The sequence below is a fragment of the Epinephelus lanceolatus genome, chromosome 16 (genome assembly GCF_041903045.1).
Source record: "Epinephelus lanceolatus isolate andai-2023 chromosome 16, ASM4190304v1, whole genome shotgun sequence".
NCBI classification, from domain to species: domain Eukaryota; kingdom Metazoa; phylum Chordata; class Actinopteri; order Perciformes; family Serranidae; genus Epinephelus; species Epinephelus lanceolatus.
Genome location: NC_135749.1, coordinates 7,145,361 through 7,160,641, shown reverse-complemented (window position 1 = coordinate 7,160,641; position 15,281 = coordinate 7,145,361). Strand labels below are relative to the sequence as shown.

At 35.9% G+C, this 15,281-nt stretch overlaps 1 protein-coding gene across 11 annotated transcripts in view; it reads right to left on the bottom strand.

Annotated features, from left to right (window-relative positions):
• The window catches only part of thrb (thyroid hormone receptor beta), a 170,822-nt gene that overhangs the window by 20,441 nt on the left and 135,100 nt on the right, over positions 1–15,281 (bottom strand). The gene's annotated exons all lie outside the window — the stretch shown is intronic.

Below are 15,281 nucleotides of genomic sequence, written 5' to 3'. Positions count from 1 at the left end.
AGGGTACTCATATCATGGAAGAATTAGTCGTTCTCATCGTCCTGATACCTTTCCTAACCCCTTAACCTTTAACCTTTGTGTATTAACCCCTTTACTTATCCTGTGGGTATTTTAAACAGAATCTGTAAACAAGCTCGCTTAGGTCAGTGCCACATCATTATTCCTGCCAACTATTTACTGAACTTTATGACCCTAAGAAGATTTTAAGAGGGGTTTTGTATTTTATACACATAACCCGGACTTTTCACCATTAAGACCCTAACTTGTATTTAAGCCCTGTACTACAAGCTAACAGAAAGAATGCAAACACTGAGCACAGTATTTTAACGTAAAATTACTGAGAAAAATTAACACTTTTTAAAAATGAAATAATGAAAACCAAAACTTAATTTATATTACTGGGCATACTGGGAGAATGAACTATAATTTTAATTACCTGTATTGCTTGTAAGGTAGATGTAAAAACATGTATATACATTAAATATACATGCTAATGCTGTAATTAATTAATTCAATTAAATACTACTTTTATTTTAAAGATTTCAATAAAAGATGCTTGCAAAAAATACTAATGTTAATTCGTTTCTATTTTTAAAAATATATATTGAAGTAATGGACTGTTCCATTCATCACATTTTGTACTTTTGATGGTGAAATCTTTCAAAATAAAAGCTTTGTCAGCCTAAAATAAGAATGGTTGTAATTTTGTTTGAAAATCAATATTTTTTCCTTACACACGAGTGACACACTAAGCGCCACATTGCACGATCTGCTTCAGATAATGCACCTATTATCCTGGACATCGGCTATACCCAGCCATATTGATTAGGCTTCCTGCTCAATACAGATGGGATAAGCCTTATGGCGAGGATGTGTATCTGTTCAGACTCATAATGCCTTCTTCAATAACGTAACGTGACCTCATACGTCATCACGACAGGTTGCTTTATAAAGGGTTCTTAGAAATAAATTTACTTAAATAAACATACAAAGAGACAAAAATTCCACAGAATCAAAAACTGTTGGTTTATGGATAATACCACAGAAACCAGTTAGTACTGAACTGAAAACTTATGTATGTAGCCTGTTCATTGTAATTCTTATATTATATATTTATATGATTGCTTTCACTTTTTATTTGTACAAGTACTTTCTCCGACATTTTAAATGTATTTTTATTCTATGGACAAACTCTGTTTGAAGATCGCTGCTATACTATTGATGAAACTTCTGGTTTAAAGGTGGTCCATTATAGCTCCCTTTGATTTACCTTCCATTCCTTCATTTTTATAATACATTATAAAATAGAAAATAAATGCATTTAAAGTGCCTTTACTGATGTATAACACACAGGATCACCAAGAAAACATAAATTCATACTGGGGTCATTATGAGTGAAGCCTGTGAACCCATTTTGGGTCCCAACATTCCCATAAACCCAGTAATTAGACACTTATCAAGTTGAATTTTGTATTATCTGTTCTCTATTTCCAGTAGCATGATGAGGGCTCCAAACTGATTATAGAGATATAATTAGGTATTTTTTTCCAACAGAGCCATCCTCTGATCCTGTCTCCTTATCAAGAAACCCAAAAGTCTGAGCTATACAGTCAACAGACAAGTTTTATCAGTAAGTATTCAGCAAAGTATTTGTGGTCAGTTGCAAAGTGATCTTACTACCTACAGTTCATTTTGCATTTTACAAAAGCAACATACAATCAGAATCTGTCTTTGTTCCTCCGCTCATCTGTAAAGCTTCTGGGGCCGATTTGATCACGCAATCGCCTGCGATCTTCTTAAGACGACCAAGTACCAGAACACGGAACATCTTGCTGGGTGATGGATCACGGAGAGGGGCCACAAACATTAACATGAAACGTGAACACATGGTGATGTCTGAGTAAAGATGCGTGCAGTTTTGGCTTTAAAATCCCTGCTGCTTGTACTTGTATGAACTCTCTGAATTGCAGCCAGTCTGCACGCTCGCCATCACGTCCTCCAGAAAAGACACAATCAATACTGTTGCTGTGGAGGATTATGAAGAAACGGGGATAATTAGGGTTCTGGTGGACTTCTGACCACGAAAGTTGATGTAGTTTAGAGCTTTATTGTGTTTCTCAACTTTGCTTTGGTTTATACATACAGTGGTATTACCCACCTCAGTACTACTACATCACCATGAACACAGTGTTCACATAAAGGAACACCAAAACATCTCAGCCAGTAAAATGTCAACTTTTTCTCTCCCACAGTTTTTAACCACTGTTTCTCATTATACTGTTTTTCCTAAAAACAAAACAAAACAAAAAGTTTTAAACATGCCAGAGCAAGCTCATGGTTTTGTGCTGCAGGTAAGAGAATGTGAAAGCCACTAAACATTTGCACATGTCAACTAACGGTTTGTTTCCATGCCTGGTTCTTTCCAATGCACTGTTAATTTCTCCAAGTAAATAAATAAATAAATGAATAAATAAAATAAAATAGATTTAAATAACATTTGAAAAAAAAAATTAATTAACTAAAATAAACTAAAATAAAAGAAATAAAATAAAATAATTAAGTGAACTAATATAAACTAAAATAGACTTAAATAAAATAATTAAATGAACTAAAATAAATTAAAATAAAAGAAATAAATGAAATAAACTAAAGTAAAATGAAATAAAATAATTAAATGAATTAAAATAAAATTAAATTAAATTAAATAAATAAAATAATTAAATGAACTAAAATGAAATAAACTAAATAAAATAATTAAATGAACTAAAATGAAATAAACTAAAGTAAAATAAAATCAAATAATTAAATGAATTAAAATAAACTAAAATAAAATCAAATAAATAAAATAATTAAATTAAAATAAATAAAATAATTAAATGAACTAAAATAAACTAAACTTAAATAAAGTAAAATTAAATTAAATATATATTTTAGCCATCAAGCCATTTCAGAAATGTAGTAATTACAAAATATATTTTTTGGGGGGGGCACGTTACTTTTATCAGGGGATGGGATGCCAGACCAGACCCCTCAGTTACGGCCTTGGTAGTTACTCAGAGAAATGTGATTACATGGAGTAATTACTGTGTGTATCTCCCCCGGTTATTAACTGTATTTTCATTTGCATCAGAGTGTAAAATCTGCATCAGTTCAATGAGACCAACTGAAAACACATAACCTGTAGGGGCTCCAAACAACGACAACTTCTCAAAATAACATGCACACAATAAAATACACGTCAGTAATGTTTCTAGAGTTTTATGGTTTTCAGACCCGTGTAAATGAACGATTCACCTTGACCTCACTATATTATCTTCTGCTTTGTCCCTGTGACAGTACTGAGATGAATGAATGATGCCTATGACTGCCTAATTAGGTCATTTTCAGTGAGGGTGCTGATAATCCTGTAATACAGGTGGAAACCCTGAGACTAGACTAGCAAAGTCATTATGTGTCCAGATATGACACTTAAAGCGACTTAAACATGCCATCATGTCGAAGCGATAAGTCTGACTGTGGAGCGCTGGCTTTTTCAATCTCATTAGCTGCGGAGCATAAGATGATCTGAATGACAGTGTGTGTCTTCTGTGGAGTGTGTGTATGTGTATGTGTGTGTGCGTGTGACGGGCTGAGATGGGCCTGACAGCTCTGTTGGAACTTAATGGCTCTTAAAGTACCCATTTTCACAATTTAGACACGATGTTCCTGTGGTCTGAGACTGTCTAAAAATATTAATACACATGAACAACTCTGTTCCAAATCTAAAAGCTAGACTGCTTAAACTCTAATTTCTGATGTCATCGGATATGGGCACATTTTCTGTTTCCGTAGACAGAACACTACAATAGATCAAAGCTTATTTGGGTATAAAAAAAAAAAGAAAAATATGCATATACAATAACATATTTTGATTCTTAATTTGGGTGGCATTCTCCTTTAATGAAGCATTATAGAATAGATATCTTCGATAATGTCAAACCAAACAAACTGAAACACTCAATCACCTATTGAGAAGCTTTTATTATTTACTATATTATATTTAAACCCTCAGTTTCCAACTATTGTTCATATAGACAAATTAAGTTTTCACATTTTGTCATAAAGCTGGTTCATGTCTAGAAACCACGTGATGGCAGACGGGATAGGACATATCTTAACTCTTTATTTGTTTGCAAAGAATTTGCCATGCCAGGAGAGGCAACCACACACGACCATCCAAAATAATTAATAGCAAATTTAATAATAAGTGCAGCACCTGGACTGTCTCTCTATTTCATTACTTTTGAATAAATTAAAAACAGGAAAACTAGAATTAAATATGAGTGCCATAAAAACTAATCAGGTAGGACTTCATTAAAAAAGTCATTAAAAATATCAGTGTAATTTGTCATAAAAAAGTCATGGTGTGTTCACTTTTCCTGTGTGGCCTTTAATCATATGCTGGCTCCCTAAAATGGCACTTAGTCCTCAAAACTTTGACCTCTGAGCTAAGATTTTTGTTTTAAAATGATCTAATGCCTGGTACTGGTGAGTGTCATACGTGATAATCCATTGTTTCATGTACTGTAGTGTGCCATAGTAGATGACAACCAACTGGGACACCTGACAACGGCCCAACAGAAAGTCTAGCATGTTTGATTTTCCTTGTGTCGTTCACGACTTCTCCCGTCAGAGCCGTCACTTTGACCAATAGAAACACAGAGAGATCTGCTGCCGTGGAAACTGTATGACAACACCCCAGCCTTTTAGATAATTCCTGTGGGGATGTTACCGTGACAGAGTAAAAAGGAAAAAATGATAGCGTGAAACAGCAGAGGCACTTCATTGGGGCGACCTTGGGTGACGTGAAAGTTGTCTCCAAATAAAATGTATTATTATTATTATTATTGTTATTATTATTATTATTATTATTATCAACCTGGTGAGTACTGCCATTAGCATCAAGCTAGCAAACAATGTTAGCTCTTCAAAATGGAGGATATAAAGTAATAACATTTTTAAAAATAGTGGCTGGGCTTTTACTTACATTGACTACATTATAGACGGTCCGTTATTTAATAATCCCTCTGTGTTTTTATATTTTTACTTTTTTATCTGCTCCTGTTTGCCTTGATAAAGTTAATGCATCGTGCAATCATTTCAAACTCAATACTTCCTGTATCTGTTTCAAAATAAAAGCCCCTCATAACTTCGGCTGAGAGAATCCCTCCATTTTCTAAACAGGCTTTTATTGTGAAACATTTGCAGGAACTTGTTGTGGAGGATTCAGTGACTTATGTTTGCGTATGGTACTTCAAATGTAGCTCCTGCCATCTGGTGGCGCTCTTAACGTTACTACAACAACATTGTGGCTGGCACGTGAACAGACACAGTGACTGAAATAATAGTAATAATAATATGAATAGGACAAGAATAACCCGATGACATCACACACGTCGTGAAAGACAACCAGGGATAATTGGTGTGGACCATGCTGTAGTGTGTCATGTCTGTCGGCACGATTTTATGACTCCACAATTGCGTGATGTGACATAGTGACTGTCGGAACAGACACAAGTGTCATGTAGTGTGAACCAGGCGTAACAAAGTTAATTAAGCTGTTAAGTTTCTACAAAGTTCTCCTGGATTCGCCCAGACCCCCTGGAGGGTTGGGGTGCAGAAGGTGTTGCCTGATAACAGCTCCCCCCCCCCACCAATAAGTGATTACGGCCGTGCTTTTGAGAACACAATCTGTAGTCGTGAATCTCCAGATTTTATACGCTCGGCATTTAATAACTGGAGAAAATCAGAATTGATTTTACCAAAAACAAAGCAGTGAATTATAAAGATAAACCATCACTCAGTAAGAAGGGGATCATATAGTAACTATCTCACTTTAGAGTTGTACATAGTGTATGAATGACTGACTTTTGTTAATAATGCAATAAAAAAAAAATCAAGATGAACTAGACTTATTTTGATTTAAGATACTTATTAAGTATTTTGAAATGTCCTACTCCTGCTAATGAGCTCATCTCTGATCTTGAATGTTTCTAAATACCTTATTAATATAACATGTCTTTTTAAAGAGTTATGTGATGGTGTCTTGAATGGACGCATGAAGATGCATTTACAAATATTTACAATTATATGGCAGCCCTTCCTTCTATATGTGCAAAACCTTGACTTACAACTTCCAGCCCCCTTTTTTTAATTAATTTTTTTAATCTTTTTTTTTATTATTATTATTTAATATTAATATTTTTTTCTTCATTTTTGTTGTTTTTGTTTTGTTTTTGAATGTTTGATTGTTTATATTATCTGTTTACTGGAAGGTCATATAATATTTTGCCTGTAACTATCTCCATGTCTTAAGGTGCGAGTAGCAGACGATGTTATGTTATGGGTGAGGGAACTATTACGTTGTACTCAGTGAACTGTTTAACCATCACTTTGAACAGTTATCCCTCAATTGCCTTCTCCTATGTATATGAAGAAAACCTTCAATAAATAAACCATGAGGAAAAAACAACAACAAATATTTACAATTAACATCATATGCACACATGAATTACGAGAATATTTCCCACAGTAGTAATGCAGTTACTTGTAAAAGAAATCAGTGGATCCAGCAGTTGAATGTTTATACGTCAGCCCAGCTGCCAGAATCAAATATTGGTGTTGTAGTCTATGTTTCAACAAATCACCAACATGTCACATTCATACGTTTGCTTCATATCAGATAACATGTACTTGGGCTGAGTTTCTCCTCAGGAGGAGGAGGGAATGGTGGACGGCGGGTCAGCAGCCGACCACTGTACTAAACCCTAAACCCTTACCCTAAACGTAACACTTCAATTTATGCTTGATATGAAATGTACAGATTTAACATATACAACATACAAATGTAACATTATCCGTGGTTTGCAGAAACCTACAATGCCAAATGCCAGATATCGAATCACAGTTGTCACGACAGCTCAATTTTAGATTCCATGGTGAGGAGTGGGAAGTGCACGGTGAATAATATAGAGGGAAACTGAGCAAATTGAGCAACTTTTATTGAATTAAACTCATAAATATCATGCTCGTTTTATAAACACAGTCATAAATGACCAGCAGCACACTTTGTTTCACTGTTAATAAATATTGCTTCCCTGTCCTCCTCGATCCCTCGGAGCATTAACAGCTTGTCTCTGTTTTTTAAACCGATATCTGCCTCTCGGTGATCACTGAGACTTCCAGGAAAGACCTAAAGTCTGATATCGTTGTTTATTTGGATCTGTTCTAAGCTCTCAAACTTGATTAGTGCTTCATTAAAGACAGGTGCAATGGAAAGGTCAGGCATTTAAGCCTCGATACGTTAAACACAGGTAGACACTGCTGGAATAAAATTTACCACGACACATGTTCTGCTGCATGTGGCTCATAATTTACCAATTTAACGTTAGATTTTTTTCAATATATAAGAATGCCAAGATCAAGCTAATTTCCACTAAAATAAGAACAAACATGTCCAAAAATCACTGAATTCTGATTATTTTTTCTATTTTTCAGACGTTATTGAAGATGCCCCCCAAAGACAAACAAAAAAACAACCCTGTCACTAGAATTAATGTTTGTCTTATGCACTTAAGTGTTTCACTTTTTCTTATAAATCAGTTTCAGTAATGTCTTTATTATCACGAATACTTGAATTTGAAACACCAAATGAACAAATCCAACATTAACTAAATGTATTAACATAATGTCACAATGTTTACGAGGCAAAAATGGACGATCAATGTTTAATTTTCTATAATCTGTCTAACTGAACAGTTGAAAAGGCTTACAGTGGGATTACCGGCCCCATTCATGTAATAAGTGTGAGTGTGTGACAAGTGGATGTGGTCAACATGCAGCAGCTGCTCAGAGACAGGCCCAATGAGGCAAATCTGCTTGCAAAGAGGGCTTGATACCAGTTTAACTTTTTGATGAGGTGATGTCCTTACCATGGACTAATCTTGTTTGGAGTTTCGACTCTCGACAAACTGTTAAGCGTTCGTCAGACAGAGTTTAACGCCTGTCAATACTGTAGCAATCTGTTGTCTGAGTGGACAGTATTAACGCCTACGCCTGTCGGGTTTTAAGTTTTCAATGGTTTCTCTGTAAGTTAGAGTTCGTTTTTTTTTTTTTTTTGGTTATATATTTTAATTTTAAATAATATTTGAATAGATAATTTAATTGTATTCATTTATTTATTTTAGTTAATTATGTAAAAAAAAATCATTAATGCTATACACATTATACAGTATTTTTAATGTATTTATTTTAATGGTCTCTCTGTGAGTTAGATTTTTTAAATATATTTTAATTTTAAGTAATATATAAAATGTGTAGTTGAATTATATTTATTTATTTGAATTCATTATGTACAAATATAATATAATTTAGTATATTTTTATTTATGCTATATACACACAAAATATTTTTAATCTATTTATTTTAATTTATTTAAATAAGAGTATTGTATGTATGTCTTTCTAAATCTTTGCCGTTCTGCAAAAACTTAATTAACTTATTTATCAAAAAAAAAAAAAAAAAAAAACAGATGCAAAGACTCCAGTAAAATTGACTTGAATTTCATGCTCTGTTTCTTTCTTTTGAAATAATGCAAATAATAGCAATTTCTTTATAGCTAACATTAAATATGCTCATTTATTTAATTACATAATTGGAAGCTCGAGGGAAAATAAACCTTGTACGTGGAGCTTGATTTAAGAAACGATGGTTTAGACAAAACATTCAAGATTAACATAAGACTATTATATTCAATATTTAGACGCACCACAAATTAATCACTTTTAGAACATAAAAACAGGCACGTACATTTTAGTTATTTTAAAATTGTGCAACCTTCATTAAATTTTTAAACACTTTAAATATTTCTCTACTTACCCCAACTGTCTTTTATTCCTTTTTCTTTAACCTTGCTCTAATAACCACGTGTTGAATCGTACGTCTGCGAGAATATTTCACACTTCCTTTGTGAATTTATGCTGAGTAAGTATAAATGCTCCACTGAATTCTGGCTCGTCTCCAGCGTCTGATTCCAGGTATTCCTCACAACAAGGCCTTGTTATTTTAGATCACAATACACTTCTGCTTTACAGTCATTATTTCCTCGCCTTGCACACAGGGCGTCTCTGTGGCGGACGGCACCTCACCACAGTTGCCCTGCAGCAGGCTCTTGCACAGATATATTCCCTCCCTGATTGATTACTTTCGGCCTAAAGGGGTTCAAAGCCGGTCATGAACAATTTTTGGATGTGAGGAATCTCTTTTACCCCGGGCCCTCAACTGACATGATGCCCTGCGCCAGATGTCCCCAGCTACTCTGTGTTACCTGAGGAGGTTGGTGAACCTTTCCCCTTAAAGTTCAGGGTAAGCTCAGGGGAACAACAGAAGGCTTCCATCGCTGAAGGTTAAAGTTTGAGAGGATTATCCTGCACTTTGGAATGAAGGGCAGGAATCTATTTTAGATACTGCACTTTATTTTGACTTCATTTTATATGCTCTAAGTGCAGAGCCCTAAAAGGACGGGTTGCCCTTCACGTTGGTTGAACAGCACACATTCACTGAGCGCTTGCACAAGAATAAAATCTCACTTATCATGAATCATTTCATCACACCAGGATGTATTTGCCATTATCCTGATTCTGCAGGAGAAAGAAGGCAGTGCATTCTAAGGCACTTTAAAACCAAGCGCATCAGGGGCAATTCATCTGGTCAAGGTCACATATCGTAGGTTCAAGTGCAGCTCGTTAAAAAGAAAAAGAGCCCAAAGAACTACATCCATATTGGATTCCACACCTCACATCACATATATGCAAGGTCAATGTTCAGTGCCACAGCAGGAAGTCACGAGTCCTTTACATGTGGAAGTTTGTCGGAGTCTAAGACCTGCAAACTATACTCGTCTTTTTTATCAACCACGACTGCTGTCTTTTAGTCGCCCATCCCAAATCACAGACCTAGGCTTGACCTAGTTTGACTTAACCATGATAACTGCCATGATAACTGTACAGAAATTGTACAAAAACACACAGACCTTGGATGTAAGAAAAAAAAGGAAAAAAAAAGAAAAGCAAAATTAATCCATATTATATACATATATTTATATTGTTTAGGGGTTGTGTCAATTAAGAAAAATAAAATAAAATAAACCAAAATAAAATAAAATAAAATAAAATAAAATAAAATAAAATAAACCAAAATAAAATAAAATAAAAATGGCCTGCCCTGTAGTTTATTCACTGGTAGCTCAAAATCTATGACTATAGTTTTTCAATGAGACTGCCTCTTTTAAATTCTTTAATTTTTTTGTTTTGTTTTTGAGGCCCTTTGTGTGTGTTTTCACTGTAATCATCTGATATTGGTTCTACTTAAATTTAGGGCCAGGCATTATGGAGAAATTCAAATATCACAATATCAGAGTTTACAATTGGCACTTTGATCGTAAAGACAAATTAACAGAGCAGCTAGAACAAAATAGTAGGTTCAGAAAATTACATCAATTTACTGTAATGAAGCCTTTAAAAGCAGGAAAAGACATAACTTATGATATTACAAATATCATGATATCGATATATACAGAAATACTGATTTATTGCCCAGCTCTACTCACATTGTGCTCTTATGACTCTACCCCGTTGAGGTGCATTATACAGTGTATTTATTTTGGGTTATTTTAAAAACTGTAATCTCAAATTTTCTTTTCTGTAAGGTCCACCTTTCACTTTGGAATAAATCATTTTTTACATTAAACATTTCTCGCCTTTTTTTAATCTTCTATCTCATGTTTTATATATGTTTCTCTTTTAATTTGTTGTAATTCCCTGTTTATAGGTTTGATGTTTCTGCTGTATATGTATATTTATCATGTATTTTATAGTTTCATATTGTGTATAAAAAGAGATCGTACTTATTTTCACTTCACTGTGTAAAAATCATTTGAGTCAGTACCTGTGAGCTGTTGTCCTAACTGGCCAACAAAGCAAACCTGGAACATTCTGCTCACAGAGAATGTTTTAAAAATTTACAAAACATCCAGAGTTTTCTTTAGTGTGCAGAAATTTATTTTTTCTGTATTTCCCTCATGTTTATATGAAAATATAAGTTCTGCATTAAAAAAAGAGGACACAAAAATAAAGACTATTTTTGATCAGAAACGTTTGTAGTGGATAAATAAATTTTTTTTAACAACCACAAACACTTGTTTGAGTAACTGTGGCGTTGTCAGGAACAATTCATCCGAGCTGCTTTTGTTCCCCTCGCTGACCTCATTAAGAAGTCTGCAGACAAGCCACTGCTGAGACACAGATCTAATGAGCGAATCATCACAGCAGAGACTTCTGGAGGCAACATTATTGAACCAGATTTCCCCCAAGACACATAAAACTCACTTTAAACTAAACACCAAAACAACGCTGACAAAAGCACTTTGTTTGTGTTGCAGAACAGAGAGCGTCTTATTGAGTGACATTAGGTTATTTACATAAAACTGACCTGACTCAGACGACGTATGAATCTCTAAATTTAAACAACACCAAATAGAAATGTTGGAGGAAAAAAGCAACATAACACAGCTCAGCGTCTCCTTGAGCTGAACAGCTGAGAGACAGACTGTAGAGATGATGTCATCGAGAGACCAATGCCAGCTGCTCCACAAATACTGATCAGCAAGAAAACCAGTGATAAACTGGATTTATACAGTGCAGCCGTTCCCATGAGGATACAGTGTGCTTACAAGTTAGAGTTACAGTCTGAATTAACACAGCGGCGACTGCATTAGTAAGTGGGCAATCCATGAGCTTGTTTTATTTAAAGTAATGTAACTTTATATCAATGAAAATGTCATCAGTAATTGATCGATATCATGCAGAGACAAGCTCAGAAAAAGAGATAAAGGTGTTAAATCGGGCTTTCACACTGTCTCATTTATGTCTAAGGACCATTAAGATTTTTCTTTTTGACAGACATTTTCAAAATTGAGAAATACTGATATTTTCAGCAATAAACCGACTGAATAAAGAGGCACAAAAAACAGGATAAAATCACTTCACAATTATAGTTGTCCCGTCTTTTTCTTCAGTATTTGTGAGTATAAATAGTGAAAATATTTTTTACAACCTTGAAGTGTTCTGTGTACAGTTGTGTGTGTGTTTTTGGGTTCCTGGCAGCTTTATGCTTTGTTAAAAAAATACATATTTTCCCTCTTACCTGTAGTGCTATTTATCAATCTAGATCTAATCTCTTCTTGGTGTGAGTTGCTGAATGTTGGAGATATCAGCCGTAGAGACGTCTGCCTTCTCTCATATATAATGGAACTAGATGGCACTCTGCTTGTGGTGCTCAAAGCGCCAAAAAATACATTTGAAAAACTCAACAACAATGCCTCTTTCCAAAAAATCATGACCTGGTTGCTTTCCATAATAATCTACAAACTTTTTATGTAGGAACTATTTTCTTACCTAACTGTATCAATGAGTGCGTTTACATGCGTTTCAGAATGAAAATGGCCAATGCGATTGAAAATTCAATCCGATGTAAGGGGCTGGAATATTTCGTTTCTAATTCCGAATGAACGAATTTCTCGTGCTTGTATACACTCATTCCTCTTTAAGTTCATTCTGCGCATGCTCGTTTCCTTGCCCTTCTGGCGCGATGACGCATAAAGCACGTGCACGACTCCTTGCACTCACCAGTTTCCATTTGCCACAGCACGGTCTTCTATCTCCCTTCATCAACCTTCTACCTCCCTTCTCCTCCTCAACAGACGAAGCATTAGCAGAACAAGGTTGTTGTCGTACTGCTGCTTCAAGAAAATAAGCAAAACAAGCCCGAAAAAGGCACTAAGAACGGCGTCGTCAAGCATCTTGTTATCCGGAGCGAGGACTACAGTGTTTTCTTCGGTACACGTAAACACATAACACCCGCCCCGCCCCCTATCCAATCCGAAACCTTCCCTGCCCCAAACCTTGCGCGGACCTGAATAAAGGCGATTAAACTGATCTCCCATGTAAACCCTCATTCAGAATGAATATTTCCCGTGTAAACTACCTGGAAAGACTTTAATTCCAAATGATTTCATTCAGATTTATTTCATTCTGAATGAGAAGCCATCATGTAACCGCACCCACTGTGCAGAAGGAAGTGTGCATCTACTCACCTAGCACCACAGAGCCGGCTAATGTTACAGCTCACCTGAGGATGACGCCATAAATATTTACATCTCATGCCACCACCATCACAAGCCTCAGGTCAATGAGTACATACACGCATACACCACAAGCCTCGTATCATCTAGCTCCATTATATTTTGGAGAAAAACTGCATCCAGCCAGGCCGTCTTTTCCTTCAGGGCATCGCATCAGTGGAAGTCAGTACCACAAACATTTAGAGTCTCCATCATATCACTCATTTAAGTTAAATGCCAAGAAATGGCTTGTTGACACCCAAAGATGTGAACGCTGATACACATAATATTTAACTGTAACATGTGATAATGGTTTGTCTGTAACCATATTATATGTGATGTGCTTTTGCTATAATGCAACACGTTATGTATTAATTGTCCTTTTTACAGGTGGCAAAGGGACTACCGATGAAAAGTAGACTTTCAGCTAATTTGGGTGCATTTACATTTGTTAAAATGGTGATTAATGCACAATGTTCTTTTTCTTTCTTTCTTTTTTTTTTTTTAAGATTTTTGTTGGGGCATTTTCAGCCTTTAATGGATAGGACAGACAAGTGTGAAGGGGTGAGAGAGAGAGGGAGTGACATGCAGCAAAGGGCCACAGGCTGGAGTCAAACCTGGGCCGCTGCGGCAACAGCCTTGTACATGGGGCGCCTGCTCTACCACTAAGCCACCGACGCCCCAAATGTTCCTTTTCTTAAATAAATATATAAATAAATAAAGAGAAGAAACTCACACCAAAACAATCTAGATTGATAAATAGCACTGCAGGTAAGATGTATTCTCGATCTGGGGTGAACTGTCCCTTTAGAAAGAAAGATACCATGCCTGTCAGGTAAGGACTAAGACAACAGCTAATGCAAACATTAGCCAAAATGAGCCTGGACTCAAGAGATGAAAAGATTATTTTTCTATTTGAAGTGTTTTCACAGACCTGCCAAATGTCATAAAGTCTGTCAGCAGGTTTTATTCCAGCACTAAATAATACAGTGACTTCTCTAAGCAGACGTCATTTGTCCTCAAAGAACCCTCACAAGTGAAGAAGCACTACGAGTCATCCGCAGCTCTGTCTGATTCTCACTGAGAGCTCAACAAAGACATCTGTGACAGTGAAACTAAAGCCTGTTAGACAGCCGATTAATCTAACAACTTTTTAACATGCAGTCATTTTGCTTTTGCAATGATGCATTACTGGTTTATGTTGAGTCACACACAAGGCAGTATAGCTCACACCGTATGACTGACAGGTACTCTCGAGAGAGGTGCAGGGAAAAAAACACTGAGGTGATGAAGACCAGTGGCTCTGTGCTGTCGACACTGATTAACAAAGTCACATCCAAGTCAGTGTGTTTGCTTTACTTCTATATCGCAAGGACCAAAAGGAGAAGAAATGACGGACACAGTGTTATCAAGACAATGTGCACCAGACATGCCCTTATGAGGTTTTTCTTACAACCCTCTTAACTCAACAAATGTGAGCTGTAAAAATTGAATTGAGGCAATTCAAACTGTATTGAGACAATTTAAAAGTCATCCTTTTGTGTGGACAGTGTTCGCAGAGGACCAGAAGTGAGTGTGGCGTATTCTCAGCAGCCCAGGCCTCCATGAAAAGTGTCGTTGACTCTACCAGCAGTCATTGCAGAGTATAAAACACCTGCCAGGCACGATAGACACTTTGTCTGAGAGACTGTGTGTGCTGCAGTTATAGCCCTATCGCCAGAAGACAATGTTGGCATTGTACTTTCTGCAAACCACAAATGTGTAAGATTCATACGTATCATATTAACGTTTGTGAAGTGATGTAGTTCTGATAACATGTATAGAAGCTGACTTTATCATGGGGAGGTGGAGGGGATGAAAGATGGTGTAATACCTAGTTAACTGTGGACCATTGTTTGAGACCAGCAAACAACATAATTGGTTGTCTTAGAGTGAGACATTCTGCATTTCCAGCAGTGACTGAGCCACCAAAACTGGGTCTTTTTTTGCAAGACGTGCGGCATTTCAAGCAGCATTTGTGCCACCAAACCTGGTCATTTCTTAGCAGATATCACGGCATTTCCAG